Source organism: Dromiciops gliroides, chromosome 5, assembly GCF_019393635.1.
Source record: "Dromiciops gliroides isolate mDroGli1 chromosome 5, mDroGli1.pri, whole genome shotgun sequence".
NCBI classification, from domain to species: Eukaryota; Metazoa; Chordata; class Mammalia; order Microbiotheria; family Microbiotheriidae; genus Dromiciops; species Dromiciops gliroides.
In genome coordinates this window covers 128524084-128546112 of record NC_057865.1, presented here as the reverse complement: position 1 = coordinate 128546112, position 22029 = coordinate 128524084, and positions in this window count along the sequence as shown.

Below are 22029 nucleotides of genomic sequence, written 5' to 3'. Positions count from 1 at the left end.
CGTATGAGTTACAAGTATCATCTTCTCATGAAGGAATATAAACAGGTTAGCCTTTAAAGATGCCTTATTATTTCTTTTTCCTGTTTGCCTTTTTATGCTTCTCTAGAATCTTGTATTTGAAAGTTAAGTTTTCTATTCATCTCAGGTCTTTTCATCATGAATGCTTGAAAGTCCTCTCTTTTATTTAATTTCCATTCTTCCCCTGAAAGATTATACTCAGTTTTGTTGGGTAGGTGATTTTTGGTTGTAATCCCTGTTCCTTTGCCTTCGAGAATATCACATTCCAAGCCCTCTGATCCTTTAATGTAGAAGCTGCTAGGTCTTGTGTTATTGTGTTATTCTGAGTGTGACTCCACAGTACTTGAATTGTTTCTTTCTGGCTGCTTGCAATATTTTCTCCTTGACCTGGGAGCTCTGGAATTTGGCTATAATATTCCTGAAAGTTTTCATTTTGAAATCTCTTTCTGGAGGTGACTGGTGGATTCTTTCAATTTCTATTTTACCTACTTCTTCTATAATATCAGGGCAATTTTCCCTGACAGTTTCTTTGAAGATAATGTCTAAGATCTTTTTTTGATCATGGCCTTCAGGTAGTCCAATAATTTTTAAATTATCTCTCCTGGGCCTATTTTCAAGGTCAGTTGTTTTTCCAAGGAGATATTTCACATTGTCTTCTATTTTTTCATTCTTTAGGTTTTGCTTTATTGTGTCTTGATTTCTCATAAAGTCATTAGCTTCCATTTGCTCAGTTCTAATTTTTAAACAATTATTTTCTTCAGAGAGCTTTTGTACCTTCTTTTCCATTTGGCCAATTTGTCTTTTCAAGATGTTGACTTATTTTTTTCGTGATTTTCCTGCATCACTCTCATTTCTCTTTCCATTTTTTCCTTTACATATCTTACTTTATTTTCAAAGTCCTTTAAAGCCCTTCTATGGCCTGACACACATTCATATTTTTCTTGGAAGCTTTGGATGTAGGAGCTTTAATTTTGTTATCTTCTTCTCAGTGTGTATTTTGATCTTCCTTGTTACCAAAGAAACTTTCTAGGATCAGCATTGTTTTTTTTGCTCATTTTCCTTCCCTGTTCCTTGACTTTTAACTCCTTAAAGTGGGGCACTGTTTCTATAGCACACTTTTCCTAGCTTCAGTGGTCCAAGGTGGTACAGTTTAAGGGGAGGCATCTTAACCACTCCCCTGAGCTGTGCTCTGATCTGCAAGCAACCACAGGCCTGCTTGCCCTCTAACCCAGAACAGAATTCTGCTGCCCTGTGGGTGCAAGCTCCAGTGTGCCTGTGATCCTCCCCCACCAGGGACAGCCACCCAGGACTGTGACCCAGACCTGAAGCATTGGCAAAACAACAGAGTCCTGCCAAAGTGCCAGCCAAGAGACCATGAAATCTCCCTCTGGCCAACCACTCAACCCCCTCTAGATAGTCTAGAAGCAGAGGGTAAAATAGAAATTGAAAGAAACCAACAATCACCTCCTGAAAGAGATCCCAAAAGGAAAACTCCTAGGAATATTATAGTCAAATTTCAGAGCTCTCAGGTTAAGGAGAAAATATTGCAAGCTGCCAAAAAGAAAGAATTCAAGTACTGTGGAGCCCCAGTCAGAATAGCACAAGATCTAGCAGCTTCTATATTAAAGGACCTGAGGGCATGGAATATGATATTCCAGAAGGCAAAGGAATTGGTATTACAACCAATCAGTAAAACTGAACATAATCTTTCAGAGGAAAAAATGGGATTTAACAAAAAAGAGGACTTTCAGGTATTTGTGATGAAAATACCTGAATTGAATGGAAAATTTGTTTTTCAAATACAAGACCCTAGAGGACCATAAAAAATGGAGTTGCAGGATATACCCAGGGTTTTGCAGTGGGTGACTGTCTTGTGTTTGAGGCCTGGGTTTTGGCTTGGATCCCCCTGGGTCTAAGGTGGAAGTTGTGTCCACTGTGTCACCTAGCTGCCCTATGATGACATCTTTATGGTAAAATTGAGGGACGAGGGTAATGCACTGGGGGAGGGGAAAGTGCATAGATGAAATCCTACATGAAAGAAATAGGAAAAGGCTTATGGAGTGGGGAAAGAGATGAGGGAGGAGCAGGGCAGTAAATGTGTTTTACACTCATCAGAAAAGGATCAAAGACCTTAAACTAGAAATTAATTGAAACTTGTATTAGAAGGTTGCCTGGTGCAGTGAGAAGTTGTGACATACCCATCATCATACAACTAGAATTTATTAGAAATAATACTTCAACTCAGGTCTTGGTCACTCCAAGGCTGTAATCTTTCCATGGTATCATGTTACTTGTCAATATACTTGAGTTATTTATCATCATAAATCATCATGATATTTACCTGTGGACCTAATGTTTTTTATCCAAGTACCAGCAAGAAGAATCAGATGTGTTGTAAAAAATGATTTTTTTTTTTTTGCTCCTCGGGTCTTACTTCAATTCTTCATTGTGGCATGAAGGTTCTCAAAAGATATACCAGAAAATTACAAGGGTTGAGAAACTATCCCCAATGGAAAAAAAAGTTCCAAGTACAGGTCTGACAATAGTTCAAAAAATATCTAGCTGAAGTTAGAGAGGCCCTTCTTTAGGTTGTCTCTCAAAAGCAATGAACTAAGTTATAGAAGAATCATGTGAGTTGCTAAAAAGCAAGAATTGTCTTTGTTATTTGCATCCACAAAATTTAGCTAAGAGCTTTGCACATAGTAAACATTTAGCAAACTTTTCATCTATAGATCATTCTTTCATGATCTATATGATGTTAGAAAGTACCTACATAGGGAAAAAATCAATACTTAAAATATTGAAATATTTATTGTTATTTATTCCCATATTGATATGCATCCCTAAAATGTATCTTCAACTTTGAGGTCAGGAGCCAAAATAGTCTTATGTAAAATTTAGTAATCAGGGTGATATTCTCATCAACTTTAGTTCATATCTGAAGATAACCCTCATGTGTATTCTTTCTTTTCCTTAAATTATTTAGGTAATTTCCCAGTTATTTTATTTTCACTTGCTTGTGTACCAAAAGAATATTTCCAGGTATTATCATTAAGTAAAAAGTCCTCTCCCTAACTTCTTTTGAGTTTGAAAGCAGATGACCTACTTACTCAACTTGTAAAGCAGAAATTTGGGTGGTTTTGTTTGTTTGTTTAGATTTATTCCCAGTTTAAGTAAAAAATAAGAGTATGAAATATAGTAAATTATGTTTTTCCCCTTTTGGGTACTCTTTGAATTCAAAAACCATTTTTCCAATAAAATGAAGTTATCTATCAACTGTTTGTCCTCTTTTCATTCTCTTATGCTTGGTAATAGAGGACACGGTGAGATCTATTTATGTGAAATCCTAGTTCAGTAACTATCTGAAACCATGGGTTTTAGAAAAAGGAGGAAGCATAGCCTAAGGGACTGCTGAAATTTCCCATCTGTTACAATTCAATTAATTTTTTTTTACTGTTTTCTTTATTTAATAAAATTCACAAGAAAGTAATAATGATACTTATAATCATGCAATAATAATATAAGAATGATAGAATATTGAACTATAAAATTTGCATAGCTTTTTTCTTAAGTTATTTAATTGGATCTTCACAATAACCCTGCAATATAGGGACCATTATGCAGTTTTACAGATAACAAAGCTAAGACTCAGGTAGGTTAAATAACTTGCCTAGAGTCACATACCTAGTTAAGTGTCTGAAGCACAATTGTCTGCTCACCTCCAAATGTAAAATAGGAATGATTATATGTTTTTATAACTCCTTTAATTTCTAACTCTGACTTCTTACCATAGACTTTCTACACATTTTTGTTTATTTGTTTTTGTGGTGGGAAGCACCAGGTGATTATTCAGATAATTTAAAGGGAGGTGATACAGTAATGGACAGTTAGGTAATGCAGTGGACAGAGCATTGGGCCTGCAATAAGGAAGGCATCTCCCTGATTACAAATCTGGCCACAGACACTTTACTAGCTGTGTGACCCTGGGCAGGTCAGTCACTTAATCCTGTTTGCTTCAGTTTTCTCCTGTGTAAAATGAGTTGGAGAAGGAAACTGCATACCACTCCAGTATCTTTGCCAAGAAAACCACAGATGGGGTCACGAAGATTTGGACACAACTTAAATATTACTGAACAACAACTGATACCCTAATACCTTTTCTCAGTCTTATCCAAATTTTAGCCAAACTCAGGGGTTACTTGCTTCTTTGAGTGTATTCTCCTTTTTACTTTGTATATGTAGACATTATAATAGAACTATTCTGAAGATTAGATAGTGATGATGACACATAGCAAGATGCTTTGAAAGAGGAAGAGATATAAATTCATGATGTGGATCATTTTAATGTTTCATGAGTCACTCATTACAGCCTGTTAATGTTAATGCAATGTCTTCCCTTGTTTTGGCTGAGTCCACATAGGCAAAGGAAAATGGACCTTTGCCACTGTTATCTGAATAATTCAGCCTCAAAAGCACTTTTACCTGAAATGCCCTTATAGTATAATTGGTAAATGAGTTTTGTGGTTTTCTTTCTGTCTTGAATTGTCTGAATAATGACCTTAATTCACTAGGCTGTTTGACATCTACAGGCAGAACCCTTATCATTTTTTAAACTTTGTTTTATGAGTTTGAACATTTCATTAATTCTTTTAAACTCATTTTTAGACCCTCATCCTGCCTCCATCTCCACTTTTCAATACAAATTTCTCTTTTTAAAACATTTAGAAAGGTTTTTTTTTATCGTCTCAGCCCCTGGCTCCTTCTAGTTTTCCTATACACATTCATGAAATCTCTAAGCTTCTTGTGACCCATACAAGTTTTCTAGTCACTCCATTCACTATGGTATCTTTTCATAATTCATAAACAAAATCTCTTGAGTAACTAAGGCAGTGGACTCAGATGAACTCAGAAAACCACAAGTGAAATGTTCTATCAGTTCCTTTTCTGAATCCACTGTTATCACCTGTGCTTTCTGCATGAACTCTTCCACTCAGATCAAACTTTCTTTCATTTTAAATTCACCTGAAACTGTCTAACTCAGTTGATGGCCCCTCAGAGTTCAAAGTTGATTTCTCAAAGGGCATGGCCCTCCCAGATCCTGTGAGCCTCATTAGAGAAGAATTGTAATCCATTGGGTTTAGACTTCAAAGTATTGACTGTATAATTGTGGACCCACATATTGGCAGTAGCAGTCCATAAACTATATCACAGAAGGTTCTATCCTGTTGTATCATATTAAAAATATATTATTTTATTCTTTATTGTGTGTCTAGAGACTTAATGGTTTAATTCCTGAATTTCTTTGTGGCAATGTTGTTAGAAGAGTAATACTTTAAGAATTAATGATATTTAAAAGGTGTTGTTTTGTGAAATAAAATCTATATCTCATTAAATCATGAAAATGAATTTAAAATTACTAATGAATACTAATTTAAAATACTTAAAAGACTATAAAATCCTATACCAATAAAACTATCAAATTATTCAATATCATCAAGGTGGATTTACACAAAAGATACAAAAATGAATGATTAAAAAAGCAAGTACCATAATCAATTGAATTAAAAAGCAAACACGCCTGAAGCTACATGATTATATAAATTATATTTAGGAAAAAAGCCTTTGCCAGTAATTTATGGTGAAATTCCCCCAAAGCATAAATTATAAGTGCTTTCTCTCTTTGTCTGTCTCTCCCCCATATCTTCTATAGCTATCTCTCTCCATGTGTGTGTGTGTTTCTGTGTATACATATGTACATACATACATAGACAAACGATAGATAGATAGGAATAAACAAGAATTCCCTCTTTTCCCCCTTTCTGACTTAGTTATAGAAATGCCCCAGCATATTATAACAGAATAAATTAATATAAAGACATTTTAAGTACAAAGCAAGCCACTCCCTGACTTCAAGGAACTCATCCAGTACCTGGGAAATATAACACATATGAGAGTTCAGCTGTAGGTAATATGGAGAGGTATAGCAGTCCATATGTATAGGAAAGAGAGAGAAGTTGCGGTTCAATAGGCTTCAGTGTGCATCTGCAGTTTACTTTGCAGTGGTGGAGTTGTCTGGGAGTTTGTGGAGGGTTTAACAGGACAGATGATAAGGACTAGATGACCTTATAGTGGTTGGGTAGATAAAAAGCATTGTGGTTATCTATTCTTTTGGAAAGGTTATAGTTGATAACTCTCAGTTTATTCAAGTGATGTGGGAAGCCGTGTTATTCTTTCTGCCAGTTAATCCAAGATTTATGGGGGACCTGGATTCTGGGGAGAAGAAAAAAGAAAAAGCAAGTGAAAATATACCTCCTTATAGTTCCTGCCACCTGGATGCTCCATGAAATCTGAGAGGCATATGAATAAGGAAAGGGAATAAAGAAAGAGGAAAATAAAGCCAAAAACAATCAAAGAAGAGACAAAATAATCATTAGTGATGACATGATGATTTATTTGGTGCTGATAAAATATGTAGCAAAAAAAAAGATCATCAAAAAACATATTTAAATCAATTAGTAGTTTATGTAAACTATTGAGATAGAAAATAAAGATATATGTGTATATCTGTATATATGTATATATTGTGAGTGAGATTTGCTCTAACCATTTGAGATAAGTGATTTAAATATGGTAATAATTAGTACATAGTCTACAAGTTATGATTTAAACTGTTTAGGTAATCTCTATTAGTTTAGACAAATGATAATAGAGTAAGTAAGATAGATATTAGAAGAGCTTTTGTAAACCACATAATTGAAAGCATTAGTTTAATCCACTGTGATTAGGTATCCACCAATCAATTTAAAGGTCAATACTAAAAATAGATACTCCTTTGCTAGAATGGACCAATCAGCTCTTAAGGAAAGCTACCTATAAAAGTTGATGGATTTGATGGATTTCACCACCCAATTCTTTTGTCTGTGTTTTCCAACTCTCTATGTAAAGTCCACCATGGTGGATCCACCACTTGGATTACATAAATTTGCATAATATTGAAGTTTCCAACATTATATGTGGATTGGGTGTGCATGCACCACTTAAATTGTGTAGAGTAAATGTTTTTTGTGGAAGGAATCTGTCTAAAAATAGTATGTATAAATACTTTTGAGCCCTGGTTTGAGTATAAGATCCTGCAGATCCCTAGGCTCAAAGTTTTTGGGTCCTAGACCAGTGACAAGCTTTATTGTGAGACAGATATCCCCTCTCAATAAACTTATTTTCTTTGGCTTGGAGACTTTGCTCTTTCTTTTTCTTCATTGGACTTTTAAATTTTCATGACAATTTGTATGTATACACATACACACACATGAGCATTTTTATATAGCATCAAAAATACCAAGGATAAAAAAAGAAAAAAGGAAAATCCATCCCAAATTGCCTTAAAAATGAATAAAATGTCTGAGTCAGTCTCACAAAACACAGTCAAAACAAATTATGCAATGATAAGAATTCATTAAAGAAATTAAGAATAACTTCAATAATTTGAAATTTTAGCATTTTTTGTGGTTGTGTCCTGAATCCAGGGCCAGTGCTTTATCCACTGTGCCACTTAGCTGCACCTTTTTTTTTTCATTAAATTGAATTAATTTCCTTCCTAGTTGCAATCTTATGATTCCCAATCTTTTCCTACTTCATTACCCAAGGCTCTTCGTATTAAAAAGGGAGAATAGCATAAGTGAATTCACTTTGTAGAACACTATATAACATACTACAGGGAAAATAACATTTGACTGTGACTGATATTCAAACTTTTTTTAAAAATCATGTTAAAAAGTAAAACATTTTATTAACCCCCTTTTCCCTCAAATGACGATAAGGCTACTTTGAGTGCAGGCAGCAATTGTTTGCAAATTATTCATGCTGAGGGGAAGGGGAAAAAAAAAGAAGTTGCATTTATTCTGGATGCTACAGGTGGTTTTAAGGTAGGTAGTAAAATAAAGGCTTCTCAACCTGACAAGGCACAGTGAAATTAAAGATTACATGAGCTGTATGAGAGTCAGGTTCTAGCCTTTTTCTTTATTCATTGACTTTTCCATTTCTTGTTTCCCTTTTCTATGCCTTATTGTGTTCTAATAACTATTCTGAATTTATTAAGAGTTGCAATTAGGCTTTGTGCTTTAGGTTAGGTCTTTAATTGTGTTTTTTGTCACCAAACAGGGAGCTTTGGTGGTCAATTCAAGTACCACAGTATAATCTGGTCTGGGTTACCCCTGTAAAGGTAAAAAAATACTCCTAGATCCATTTTCAGAGAACAGAATGTGCAGTTGTGAGCTTAAGGGGGAAGAAGGGTTGTTCTCCCCTTCTTTTAGAATGTGTGCTCTTTCCCAGAATTAGATTTGGTCTTATTTAGGCTTTTTGAAAGCAAAGCAAAAGTAGAAGAGCCCTTCTTGCAGAATATGTTCATACATCTCTAGAGACTTGATATAGAATACAATGGACAGTATGGTGTCCAGTTTTTGTTTTTTTTTTTTTCATCTATAAAATGGGAATGAATCTATCATTTGTCATGCGGGGTTTTTTAGACTTAAATGAGATCATGAAAGCATTTTACAAACCTTAAAGTGTCACATACACACCAGCTACTATTAATAATAGCTAATAGTTATGTTGTAAGTGTTTATGTAATAATAAACAGTTACAAGGCACATTAATTCATTTGAAACTTATGAAAATTCTTTGTTACTATACTCCCCATTTTTCATATAAGGATAATGAGGCTCAAAAAGAGTCAAATGGCACAATTTCCAGCCAAAGCCCTTCCTGACTTCTGATATAATCTGTTTTCCATTGTTTCGATGTGCTCAATAATAGAGCAGGTATTGCATGGGCCTGTACCATTTTCCCTCATACCAATATTTTTTTTGGTGGGGCAATTAGTGTTGGGTGCCTAGCTCAGGGTCACACAGCTAGCAAGTGTCAAGTGTCTGAGGCCAGATGTGAACTCAGGTTCTCCTGAATCCAGGGCCATTGCTTTATCCACTGCACCACCTAACTGCCCCCTGTCCTTCTTTCTTGAAAAGGACCATAACATCAGGAAAATGAAGTCATGACTTGCAAGTCAGTTGGATTTAAGTGAGGGAAGGCTGTGCACAGTCACTGACCTCACTCTCTGCTTTGGATCCAGCTGGGTCCAGTGGCAAGATAAAGATCAGGATGACTGGTTATGGCCCTGTATACAATGGAAATGAAGTGATTTGCTCAAAGTCATAGAGCAAGTATGCAGCGGAGCAAGAACATGAACACAAATCTTTTCAGTAGATTTTTGAGGCCTATACTCTTACTACTGTGTACAGAATTGTTATTTGAGGTTTTTATGCCTCAGTACGTACTGGCCTGGGGCTCCGCAAACCGCATGGTGCTCCAACCACTGGTTGTAGCCTTTGCCATGGCGCTGGCACCTCACGTCATCACCACTCTCCTATGCCTACATGAGCCTGGCAAAATTATGATTAGAAACCTAGTGAGGGCAGTCATGTGACTGTCAGAGCGGCCATCCAATTGTCTGGGGACTATTTGGGGGTGCTGGGAGAAGGGAGTTTTTTTTGGCCGGCATTATAGCTGGAAGCTGGAAGGCTACAGGAGCAGGGCTGTGTATTCTCAGCTGATTCCTGGTCGGTGGTATTTTTTCAGTTTGCATAATTTCCCTTTCCCCTTTCTATATCCTTTCCCTTGATCCTACTGATCATGTTTGTGGTTTTTTTTAAAGTTCATTCTTGTTAAAATAAATCCTGTTCTGTTTTGAGGGAGGCTGCCGGTCTCCTTCCTTGCCCCAATATTGTGGCAAGCCGCTTAGCTAACACTCTCCAATTAAAAATTGGTCCCCACAACTGCACTATGCTACTTCTAGATTCTGGGATGCTTATGGTGGCAGGCAGAAAGGGAAGGAGCAACCATCTGCTGATTGCTATTAGATATTGTATACATAATAATAATAGAAGGTATGTATAACATTTTAAAACTAACATTCAATCTATGTTCTTGTCATTAAAGCAATCTGATTCCATAAAACAGAAGCTGGAGAAGTCATCAGGTTCTGATAATTTGAATTGCATCACTTTTTGAGTTCAAGTCCTATCATCAGTACTCTGCAAATAGGGCTAAAACTAGAAACTTACTTCAAAAAAAGAAAAATAAATAACTCAACTGGGCAATTGAAAAGGGATGGATAAACATTAAAACATAAAGAGGGAGAAATCCACTTCTGCCTATTTAAATAGGCATTATAGAATGAAAAATTTCCGAAGAAGAATGTATATTTGCCATTGACATCCTATAGCTACTAATAAGACAAGACTAAAACTCTCTGTAAGAATTAATGTCAGGGGCAGCTAGGTGGCACAGTGGATAAAGCACTAGTCATGGATTCAGGAGGACCTGAGTTCAAATCTGGCCTCAAATACTTGACACTTACTAGCTGTGTGACCCTGGGCAAGTCACTTAACCCTCATTGCCCTGCAAAAAAAAAAAAAAAAAAAAGAATTAATGCCTATGTCTTGTGAAAAGACCTTGAAGGACTAGAAAAGATAGAGATATGAAAGCCAGGGAGGTGAGAGGGAGTTCAGCTCTTTGTTCATATACGATTTTTCCCTTCACATAGCCTTTAGTGACTTGAGTCAAGAATGAAGGGAAAGTGAATCTCTTCTTCCACTTGGGGTAGGGAGTATTTATTATTGAGTTCTTTGTGGTACAAGGGGATACCTACATTCATCACTTATCAGCTCTTCAAATTTGCCAATTTCTTTCTATTAGCAAACACAATTTGGGGTTTCAAGTTAAAACAGAAACAAAATACATTTTTTTATCCTCACTAATTCACTAACATCGTCAATTTTAAGGGGTTCAGTTGAATAAGAAGCTTGGAAAATGAGACCAAAGCAGAAAAGTTAAATGACCTGGAAGCATCCAAGATAAGGAATAAAAAGCAAAAAAGCAAATGAAAAATAGTATCCAGTTAGTTACAGGATTCTTACAGTCCATAGCAATCAACCATTCTTCATCACAAAGGAGAACAAGGGTTTTATTTAACTTATGATCACATGGAAGGCTATAGAGAAGCCCAGATCATACATGGTGAAAACACATGCACAAAAAGGACATTATTATCAAAATATATTAATTAAAAAGGTAAACACTTGAACAGGTAGAAGAGGAAAGGTTGTTTAACGGAGAAGATAGAGTATGGAAGAGAATTATCACAAATGAAATAAATATCAGTGTCACAGGGTGAATTATCAAGGAATTGGATTAAACAAAGAAAGTCTCATAATGACCAAGAATCTGAGCTAATTGGAGAGAGGGATGACAGAGATGTAGGAGCAGAATAATGCAATTATAGAATAAGAGTGTTGATATTTTTAACAACTTTCTTCTTTATAAAGAGAGGGAGGGAGAAATTTGAGGAAAACATTGAAATATTATACAGTGAAATAAACGACTAAAATCATAACCATGAACCTTAATGGAATGAACTCAGCCATGAAATAGAGAAGAGAAAAATGGATTACAAAGCATAATCCCAAAATCTTCATTACAGTCAACATACTTGAAAAGTAACAATTCACATAGAGTTAAAATATGGGGTGGGAGTAGAATTTATTACACTTCAAATAACTTCTAAAAAGCTAGGTTAACAATAATTTTCTTAGATTAGGCAAGAACAAAAAGATAAGGGATAAAGAGAAAACAAGGAAATAATATTTGGTTTAAATATACCATAGTGAAATACAATCAATGCTTAATATATGCATCTTGATGGAAGGTATAGCAATTAAATATATAAATAAAATATAATCAAAGTACTAGGACAATTTGAGAGCAATAATGCTTTTAGATTTACCTTGATTTACCACTTTCAAATATATGTAAATCTATGAAAAAACATAAAGAGGAGAGAAGTTAAGGACTTGAATAAAATTTTATAATAGTTACATATCTGAGATTAGTAGTGATTGCTAACTGGTTATCAAATATATATATATATACAAATGCTGACCTGTGCATGGTGCTTTTTAAACAGTTAATTTTGTGCTACATCATAATAATTTATATTAAACCTTATGGTTGTGCTGTGACAATATAATAAAAGTGAAAATACTGCCTATATTCATCTGTGGAGTCAATGCTATACCAATTAGAGTACCAAAGGATTATTTTAAATTGTTAGACAATAGCAAAAACAGCATAAAGCAATAATTAATATTATTATTTTTATCTGTAAAAAAGGTAAAGAATCACTAATGAAATGAAGAAAATAAGAGGGAAATAAGAGGACATGGAAGTATTAGATTTCAAATTCTATTACTGTCCTGATCATAAAAAAAGCATTTGGTAACTTTTTAAAAAGATGTTCATTAGAATAATTAAGCTCTCAAGATCTATAAGCAATTTCTTACAATCAAAATAAAGTAAACTGAGACAGAAAGTTCTGAGCATGATCAAATCAATATAATAGGAAAGCACAATTATTTTTCAAGAAGAAGAATTTCAGGTTTCTCAGCAAAGGTAATATCCTGAATGAGAGAGGCAGAACTCTTTTATAGTTTTTAGGCGTTCAGAACAAAGAGTAGGACTTTGTAGGCAGAGAACAACATATGATTGGTTATAAAAGCTCAACATCCTGAATGGATAAATCAATATGATTGGTTTCAGAGATAAATCATGGAGCACAATATGGATGGGAATTGGAAATGAAGAGCTAGCAACACTTCCCTCCTTCCTTCCTTCCTGTGACTAAGTTCACTGTTTGAGTTCACTTGCAAGATTGGAGACAGGTCTATACTTCTTGCATTCTTTGGGTAACATAACATCCTTAAAAGATAGCTTGGTAGTGTACCATACAGCCTGTTGTCCACCTGTATTTCTCAAAGACAACAGATTTCCTTGGGGCAAGAATAGGACAGTGATTAGCAGAACTTGATTCCTAAATAACTCATTATAGAATAGCTGAGTTTCTGAACTAAGTTCAGAGAAAAAGAGCCATAACTTATGTGACAAAAATCAATTAAATGCAACTGGGATCAAAGACACAGAATCAATCTGAACAATATGATTCTATTTGAATAAGGGCTAATATGAATATGACAAAATATAATGGGAAAATTGGAAAACCCCAAAAAAGAAATTAGTCATAGATCAGCATTTTATACTTTATACTTAAAAAACCTCCAAACTGATTCATTACCCAAATATAAGAGACTAGAAAAGAAAAGAAAAGGATACCATTTATAACTAGGTAGGGAGAATTTTTAACTAAACAAGGGATCATAAAATGAAAATGATCATAAAATTAAAAATGGAAAATTGGACAATTGCAATTATGTAAATTTACCTCTCCAAGTAAATAAAATTAGAATTAAATTAGAAATAATTAGCTGGGGAGGGAGGAATTCTGTGCATCAACTTTATCTGAAAAAAATGACAGATTATGTTTCCATGCACATATATACACACAGAACATTTTCCAACAGATATTGATTAGGGAATATTAAGATGCAGTACTCAAAATACATACATATATATGATATAAACCTCTGCTGCCTTGCGGCTATACCCATATATGGCAAAGGCTTCAGGAGTTAACCCTGAGGAAAAATCAGGAGTTGGAGTCCCTTAGGCAGTTGGATGTTGGACATCACATCCCTCTGGCAACCCCTGCGGTGGCACTGGTGCCAAACTGTATTGGCTCTGCCTCTCCTTTGGATCCACCAATATTGTGGAAGGGGAAAACCTGCTGCATGGGCAACAGCTTGTTTTCCATATTGATCTGCCCAGGCCAGCACCCTGGAGAGGACACTCCAGCTACTCCTTGTGGGGTAGATACAACACGGGATGCGGCAGTTACTGGTTGTAAGTCACTTAGGAGCTGAGGCTCCCATATCAGACTGCACAGCCACACTGTGGTCTGTGGCTCTTCAAGGCACTGATCCATGGTCGTCTACGACTGGTTGAGGCCTACTACTACTGCTCCAAAGATGAAATGAAAGCTATTAACACACAAAGGTGGGGCATACAAATCATGAATAAGAGGAATGTAAATAAAAAAAAAAAAAGCTTTTTTTCCCCTTCATGTTCAATGATTTGACAAAGAAGAAATAAAGGAAAATTATATTTATTGGAGAGGCCATGGATGCTATACACACTAATGCACTTACTGCTGTTGTGTCTCAAATTATTCTAAACATTCTAGAGTCAATTAGAACTATACCCTGAAATTTACTAAACTCTGCATTTATCTTGATGTAGTGAAATTATTACTGCCATATATCCTTAAAAAAGATAAAAGACAAAGGATAAAGACCTATATGAACAACAGTATTTATAGAAATATTTTTGGGTTGTAGCAAAGATTCAGAAACAGAATGGGTGCCCATTATTTGGGGAATGAGTGAACAAATTATGGTATTTAAATTCAATATTGTTTAAATATGCCACAAAAATGACAAAATCGACAAGTTTTGAGAAGTCTTGGAAGACTTCATGAGATGATGAAGTGAAAAGGACTAGTGAAAGATGTTACAAAAATGATTACAATATTAGGAAAATAATTGAAATGCATAAGATTTCTAATCATTGCAATGACCCATCATGATTCTCTGAGACTAAATTTGAAGCAGGCTTTCCACCTCTTGGTAAAAATAAGTTAGAAGAGTGTTGCATAATGCTGAATCATACTTTTTCAGACATGACCAATATGGGAAATGTTCCTGGCTATAGATACTTATTACAAGTGAGGAATTTATGTATGTGTGCAGAACAGATAGGCTGAAGGAATAAAGGAGTGATAGCTGCAAATTGAAAAAACGTATCAATGAAATACATATAGATATATGAGTGCATGCACACACAGAGATATGTGTGTGTATGTATGTATGTATGTATGTTTGTATGTATGTATAACTAAGAGAGCCAAGGGAATTTTGGGAACCTTTTAATACTGCATTGTTAAATTTAACAAATGATTTAAAACAATCTATAAAGAATAAAGATGCACAATTTTGTGTAGAATGCTCTCCTTTTGTTCTTTTATATGAAAGTTAATTTTTTGCTTATTAGTAGGAACACAATCATTTTTTAAAAACAAAAATATTTCTTTAGATGTCACTATCCTCACTTAATCTTCATGATCTCATTCTATTACTCATAATCCCATTGCTTTTCTAGAGATATTTCATGTCTCAAGTTCAATCAACTGTATTCAATTGTCAGATTCCCAAGGACTCAATTTGTACTGTGTGAGTTGGGTTACATATGGGCAAACAGTGAACTCATAACAATAAAGAAAGTTATTTTCCATGGAAACAACGACATGAAAGAACAGGTGCTGTCAGTATATCTTAGTTTCATCTGTTTCCTATCAGCTGATAAGATTTGCATCCAATGAGGTACACTATTTGAATATAGCCAGCAAAATACAGCAAAGAGAATAGTAAAAAGAATAGAACAAGGAAATTGTCATCATAATCCACAATGCTCTAACAGCCACAGCAAATATCTTTTAAGACGATCTGGGGACCATTTTGTGTATATTTTATTACACTTTATTATTTTTCACTCTATACATTTTGCCAAACATGGTTTTTCATTATAAAACTATTTTATTTTATTTTTCTCATTCAGAAAGACTATTACCTACAAGTAATAGAAGATGTAATTTATTAAAAGATTTGTTTAAGGAATATGGAGTAGATTAATTCAGTAAATCAATAATATAAATCCTTTATTTCATTCTTTCAATTTGGTACTGGACTGTTGGTAAAGTTTTTGGATCCAATTAGAAACAGATGCTTTATCAGGAATGGTTCACTGTGAAGTATTGACACATGTATCAAAAGAACTGGATGAAATCCTATTTCATAATACAGAGTCGATGTTGCAATCATCTATCTTTCATTAACCAGTAATAATAGGAGACATTTTGGTCTATTTAGTTTTTTGATATCTAGCTTTTCATCTCTTTTGCATAAAAGGTTTCAGAGTATTTTCAAAAGGTATATTAAGTAAGCTCTTCTTTGGGCTTAATTCATAAAATGGGGGAAGATAACCAACAGACATTTAAATGATATTTAACAGTATTGATGTAGTTAATCGTATCTCCTGAAATATTATATTTTAATTAAAATAGTAGCTCTACAGCTACTTATGTTGTTCACCTTCCAAGGAAAGAGATTTCTCTGATAGACTGAATTACTTTATAACTTGCTTTAATATTTTAGCAGTACTTCCTTCTATGCATCAATTTTTTTTTCCTTTTGATTTTTTGGGATTTTGCTTTCAGTCCATTAACCTATTTTGTTCCTTTAACCCCTATGCCATGTTTTGTTTATTTTTTAATCTAGTATTCATTGTCAATCTGAGGGGAATGTTTAAACAACAATCAAATAAGTTATTGGGTAATCCACAGAGAAAACTCATTGTTGGTTTAATTTTTCACTTTTTAAAAATTAAATCATCATTTTTTCATGATATAGGATGACTTGTACTTCAAAAGTTCAAGATGTGGGAAGCACGGTTAGATAGATGCTGCTTTCAAAATAATTTGTGGGATGTAGTGTATTGAAAACTCACTATGAATAAGTAGTGTGATGGATCAGTCAAAAAACTCATGAAATCAGAGGGTTCAATTAAGAAAGACAGTTTCCAGAGATAGAGAGCTAAGAATTCTCTTTTTTTCTGAATTCATCAGACCTCTTCTGGGAGATAGAGGTTACTTCTGGGTACCACAGTTTGAGATGGACATTGATTAGCTCAAAAATGTCCAGCAGAAGTCAACCAGTCAAAAGAGGGCAGAACCAGGGGCAATAAGAACACATAGCACAATGTCAAATTTAGGTTTGATGCCAGGAAAGAAAGATAAATAAAAACCATGCAAACAAAAAAATTGGTGTTTTTTTTTTTTAATGGAATGGGCTACTTCAAGAGATACTGTGTTCCCTCTCCTTGAACATTTTCTAGTAGAAGCTGATGACTACTTTTGAGGAATGTTACAGTGAATATTTATTTCATGTCTAGATTGGACTAAATGACCTTTGAGGGCTCTTATACTTTTTAAATTATGTGATTCTATAAATTTGAGGCGTTTAATACGTAGATTGCATAGTTAAATTTACTTATTTAATATGTTGGATTTTTTCTTCAAAATCAGTCCACATCAGTGGACTTGCATTTATGCTTAAAGATATTATATGCTTACCTTTCTTCCCAGGGAAGCAAGAAAGGTATACTGGAATCTTTAGTAAGCACCCTGTTAAGCCTAATAAGTCCTGCTTTGTCTGAGTAGTGGCCTGGGTATTTCAAGTGGCTATATTAGGGAGATAACATAAAGAAGCTTTGGGCATTAATTTCTTTATGACCTGCTTCTTTTTCTGTATGTAAACAGGTTTTTTATTTCCATTATTTAAAAGAAAGTTCATTTAAATCCCTTAAATGTTGTCAATAATGTGACAAATATATTAGCCTAGGTACATTCAAATACCCCACAGAATGTGGGATCTTCTTAATGTGGTATTCTCTCCAGTCATGCCTCATCATGGTAAGAGGCTATTTGAATTACCTGTAGTTTGATCATCTAATATGCTTTTGTCTTGCTTGGTCTTTCATGAATATCACTAGGTTGTCCATCTTATATGAAATGTGAAGAGTTATAAAAAAGCCTATACAAAAGTATTTCATGTTTCAGGTAGACATGGTACCTTCCACCTCAAAAGTCCTATGATTTTGTGATTCAAGTTCAGGGACCATTGAGGATTTTCTTTATGGAAGAGCCAATATGACCCCATTCTTGACTTTTCATGATGGGGGAAAAAAACAAGCAAACTATGACTTTGAAAATATCTCTTAAATAAAAAGTAGATAGAATTTTGAGTTAATCAATCTGCTAATAAATATCCATGTGGGACCTGCAGAAGCCATTAAAATTGTATTACCTTTCTTCTACTAAAAACTTAGAAGTAGCAAGTGATTAACATTCATTCATTCATTCATTCATTCATTCATTCATTCATTCATTCATTCATTCATTCATCCATTCATTCAAACTTTGTCTTGCTGTACTATAAATAGATTTGGCAAATGTTTTTGTGATTATGTTGACAAGATTGAATAACTATTATTTGTAGTGTTAAATTTTCGCTTACCTGCCTTAAAAAGTATAAGACTCCTTGTTAATCTGATGATTTTCTAGCAATGGATTTGTCAGTGTATGTGTTAATTCTATAATTGCCAGCAATCATATTATTAGCTAGTCATTTCTCTCTTAATTTATACCATTACTATGTCTGTCTTGGTGTAGGTATTTTCTATTCTGTGTACATAAAGAGAACCTCCATTACTAAACATATTGAACTCTGCCAGCCGAGATTTAAATGCTAAACAAATGCAGCCTATGAACAGGTTGACCTCCCACCTTCTGTGGTAACACAATGCTACAGATGAAGGCTGTTCTGGAATTCTAAAAATGAACAAATAAGGAAAGATTTTAAAGGAGCAAAAAAAAAAAAGCATTATAAGACTTGGTATTGCATTTCTCTAAGGGCAATTTGTGATGTCATTTATTTTTTTTAATTTTTAATAGAATTTTATTTTCCAAAATATATGTAAAAATAAAATTTTAACATCAATTTTTTTTAAAACTTTGTGTTCCAATTTCTCTTCCCTCCTCCATTCCCACCCCCCACCCACAAGAACTGTTTTCTCTCACAACTGGCTAATATGGGAATTTTTCCATGACTACTCATGTCATTTATTTTAATGCAAAATTAATGGAAAGATATTTTACATTGTAATCAATTTCCAAATATAATGTTATAAATTATTTGGCAAATTTTATTGTAAATAATATATACTTAAAAAAATTTCCATGTAAATCAATCTGCAAACTCAAATATTATTTCCCATTGACTTACATTATAACTTCAGACATGCAATCCCGAAGAAATAATTCTGACCTGAGGATATAATAAAATAATTGCATTTGAGAATGAAGTAAGCTTTAAAAATCATTATTCATAGAGAAAAAATCTTTCATAGAAAAGCAGTATCATCCTAGTAAAACATGAATAGATGTATTCAATAAATAAGTCAAATTTAGTACTGCCAATAAGATGTGGGAAGAAAGAAGCTTTGTCTCAGCAGGAAAACTCAGAACTATTTTGTGACAACAACAAAAAAATGAACTTAAAGTTAGCTGCTTGGATCAACAACTCCCCTGTAGCTGCTTTTTTATTTACTGGTCTCCTTCCAGAATTTTTAATATATGTTTTGAAGCTGTGATCAAAATGTCATGGCATCCAGTAAAGGTATTTTAAATCATTAGGACCCGGCCAAGGATTTCAGCAGCTTCTGAGGCAATATTTATTCTTTTGATTTTTAGAGTACCACCTGCCCCTCCATCCAGACAGAAGGCATGTACTCTCCCAATTCAACCATAGGTTCAAGGACCTCCATGGGTCAGGACAGATTCAAAAACATAACTCATGAACCTGCACTGATATTTACCTTAGCCAAAAGACATATCAGTTCAAAACAAAAGATATTTAATCAAATGTAGCAAAAATGAAGAAAATGCTACCTTCCACTCATTACATACACATGGAGTGTATTTTCCCAAAGGTTAACATATTGTCAATGGAGAAAAGCACACACATAGAGAAAAGACATCAAATAACATACATGGAGATCATACATATAGGAAACATATAATAATAAGTAATCAGATGACATGTATCAAATACATTAGTAATTTTGTGTCCAGAATTTCCCTCATGAAGAGGGAATACACATCAGCAGGCCATATGTGTGACTGGGAAAGACATGTCTATTGTGCTGCAAAAGCTGGTATGCTCCATTAATACTGACTTCTAGATGTTGCATTACTATTGTCTGTTGAGTGTTGACTTCTCTGGTCATGTCATATTATTTTGGGTTTTAATATCACATCTCTGCTTTTCATTATGACATTTCTCCTGCTATCTCCTCTTGTCTTCTAATTACCAAACTTATTTCTGTGACCATATTCCCATCATTAGATACCTAACATCTTCAGGGTTAGCTATTACACACAGCACTGAAAAATGGTAGGATGAAATAGCTACAAAGCTTCTCTCTAAAGGAAAATAATATAGCAGTATTTTTCTATTTCTCTCTCTTGCTATTGCTCTCTCCCTTTTGCTTTCCTACTCTCTCCCTATCTATCTACCTAGGTGAAGATTATTTAGCCATTTGTCCTGCATAGGAAGCAGTGTATGAAAGCTGATCTCAGCCTTATGACAGGATTAAATTTGTTTCTCTAACTGCTGTGTATTTTTGCTGATTCAAAGTCTACTATTTGAAGCATCTATCTCATTTATAGTTAAGAAATTCCTTAAAATTTCTGTTACATCCCTACTTGATAACCGTGTCCTCAGAACCTTTTTAAGGGACTTAAATGGTGTTGAAACTTGGGTTCTGAGCACTTGAACTCAGTCCCAAGATCTTCTTTGATTGCCATGCAAATAAAATTCAAACAAGACAAAAGAGATTTGAGGCATCCCCCCCCCGCCCAGTTTATATTCTGTCTTTATTAGCAATGAAAAACCTTAATAATCCTCTTTATTTTATACCCAACATTCAAAGGGGCTTATTTATATTATTTCCCATCCTTTCCCCATAATTTCAGAAGAGAAGGCCCTTCTTTAGCTCGTGGTGAGCTGTGGCAAAATGAGAAGACCAGTCTTGTAGACAGAAAGCCATGAATTTTTAAAGCCTCTTACTGTGTCCATGTGCAAGTTATTTAATCCCTCTGATCCTCAGTATCTTAATATGTAAAGTGAATAGATTAGAGTAGATACCTTCTAAAGTATCTTCCAGTTTGAAATTATGAGATTGTAACATTTTTTGTAGGAGCAATGATTGCTGACTAGATTAAAAGGCAAGTTCTTTCTTATAAAATCTCACAACTTAGAATTCTGCATACTTTAGAAAAACTACCAAAACACTTATCTTTGATAGCAAAGGATATTACAAAATATTGCCGATATCATAGGATGATACTTTCATATGTAATAAACTAGAGAGAATTTTAGAATTTACTCTGAAGTAAAAATACTTCATTTTACAGATTAACAAAGGGAAGTCAAGAAGAGTTAAGTGAATTATGCATACTCACAAAGCTAGTAAGTATAGTAATAGATAGAGGATAGGTTTGGACCCATGTAATTATGCCCTATTATTCCTTTTAATAATGTAACAATATTGTTTCAAACAATAGACACTAAGGAGGCCAAGACCCTGGGATTTATTATTAATACAATGGAAATAATTTAAGAATCTCCCTCAGTGAGGCAAGATTTTGCCTCAGAATTAGGGTCTCAAGAGCATTAGGTTTATATGACAAAGAAAATTGAGGACTCTCCGTTTTCTCTCATGGTCAAAAAGTCTCAAACTTCTCCAAAATAATAATTATATTTCAGAGGGAAAAATACAATTATATCACTCTCCACAGTCTAAGAAACCATTAGCCCAAAGAAATAATGGGGGGTAAAGAGTCAGAAAATGGACAATAGGGAAATACAAGGAAAAAATGGCTACAATTATGAAAGAAGTTGAAAACAGCCAGAAACCTTGATCATAAGCAAAGAAAGCAAAAGAGAAGACATTAATATCTCTTACAAAGGCAGCAGAAGCTCTAAGTCAACTAAATAATCCAAATACCTGTGAATAAATATGGCAAGACAAAAGCAAAAGAATCAGCGCTTCATGTAGCAGAGAACCCTATGGATTTCCCAAAAAGGTTGGAACCACAGAAATCCACATGCTTCTGAAGAGTTGAAAAGAGAAATAAGATTTGCAAAAACAAAGTCTTCTGGCCTCCACATCAGAAATAATCAGCAAAAGAGAATAACTTAGATATACAATGGTAAATCTCTCCAAAGAAAAAAAGGAGAGAACAACTGATTGATACAAATCCTTAGAAAAGGACATTCTTGGGGAAAAAAGAAAAAAAGTAGTAATGTTAAAAAAATTATCTCTATTCAACTA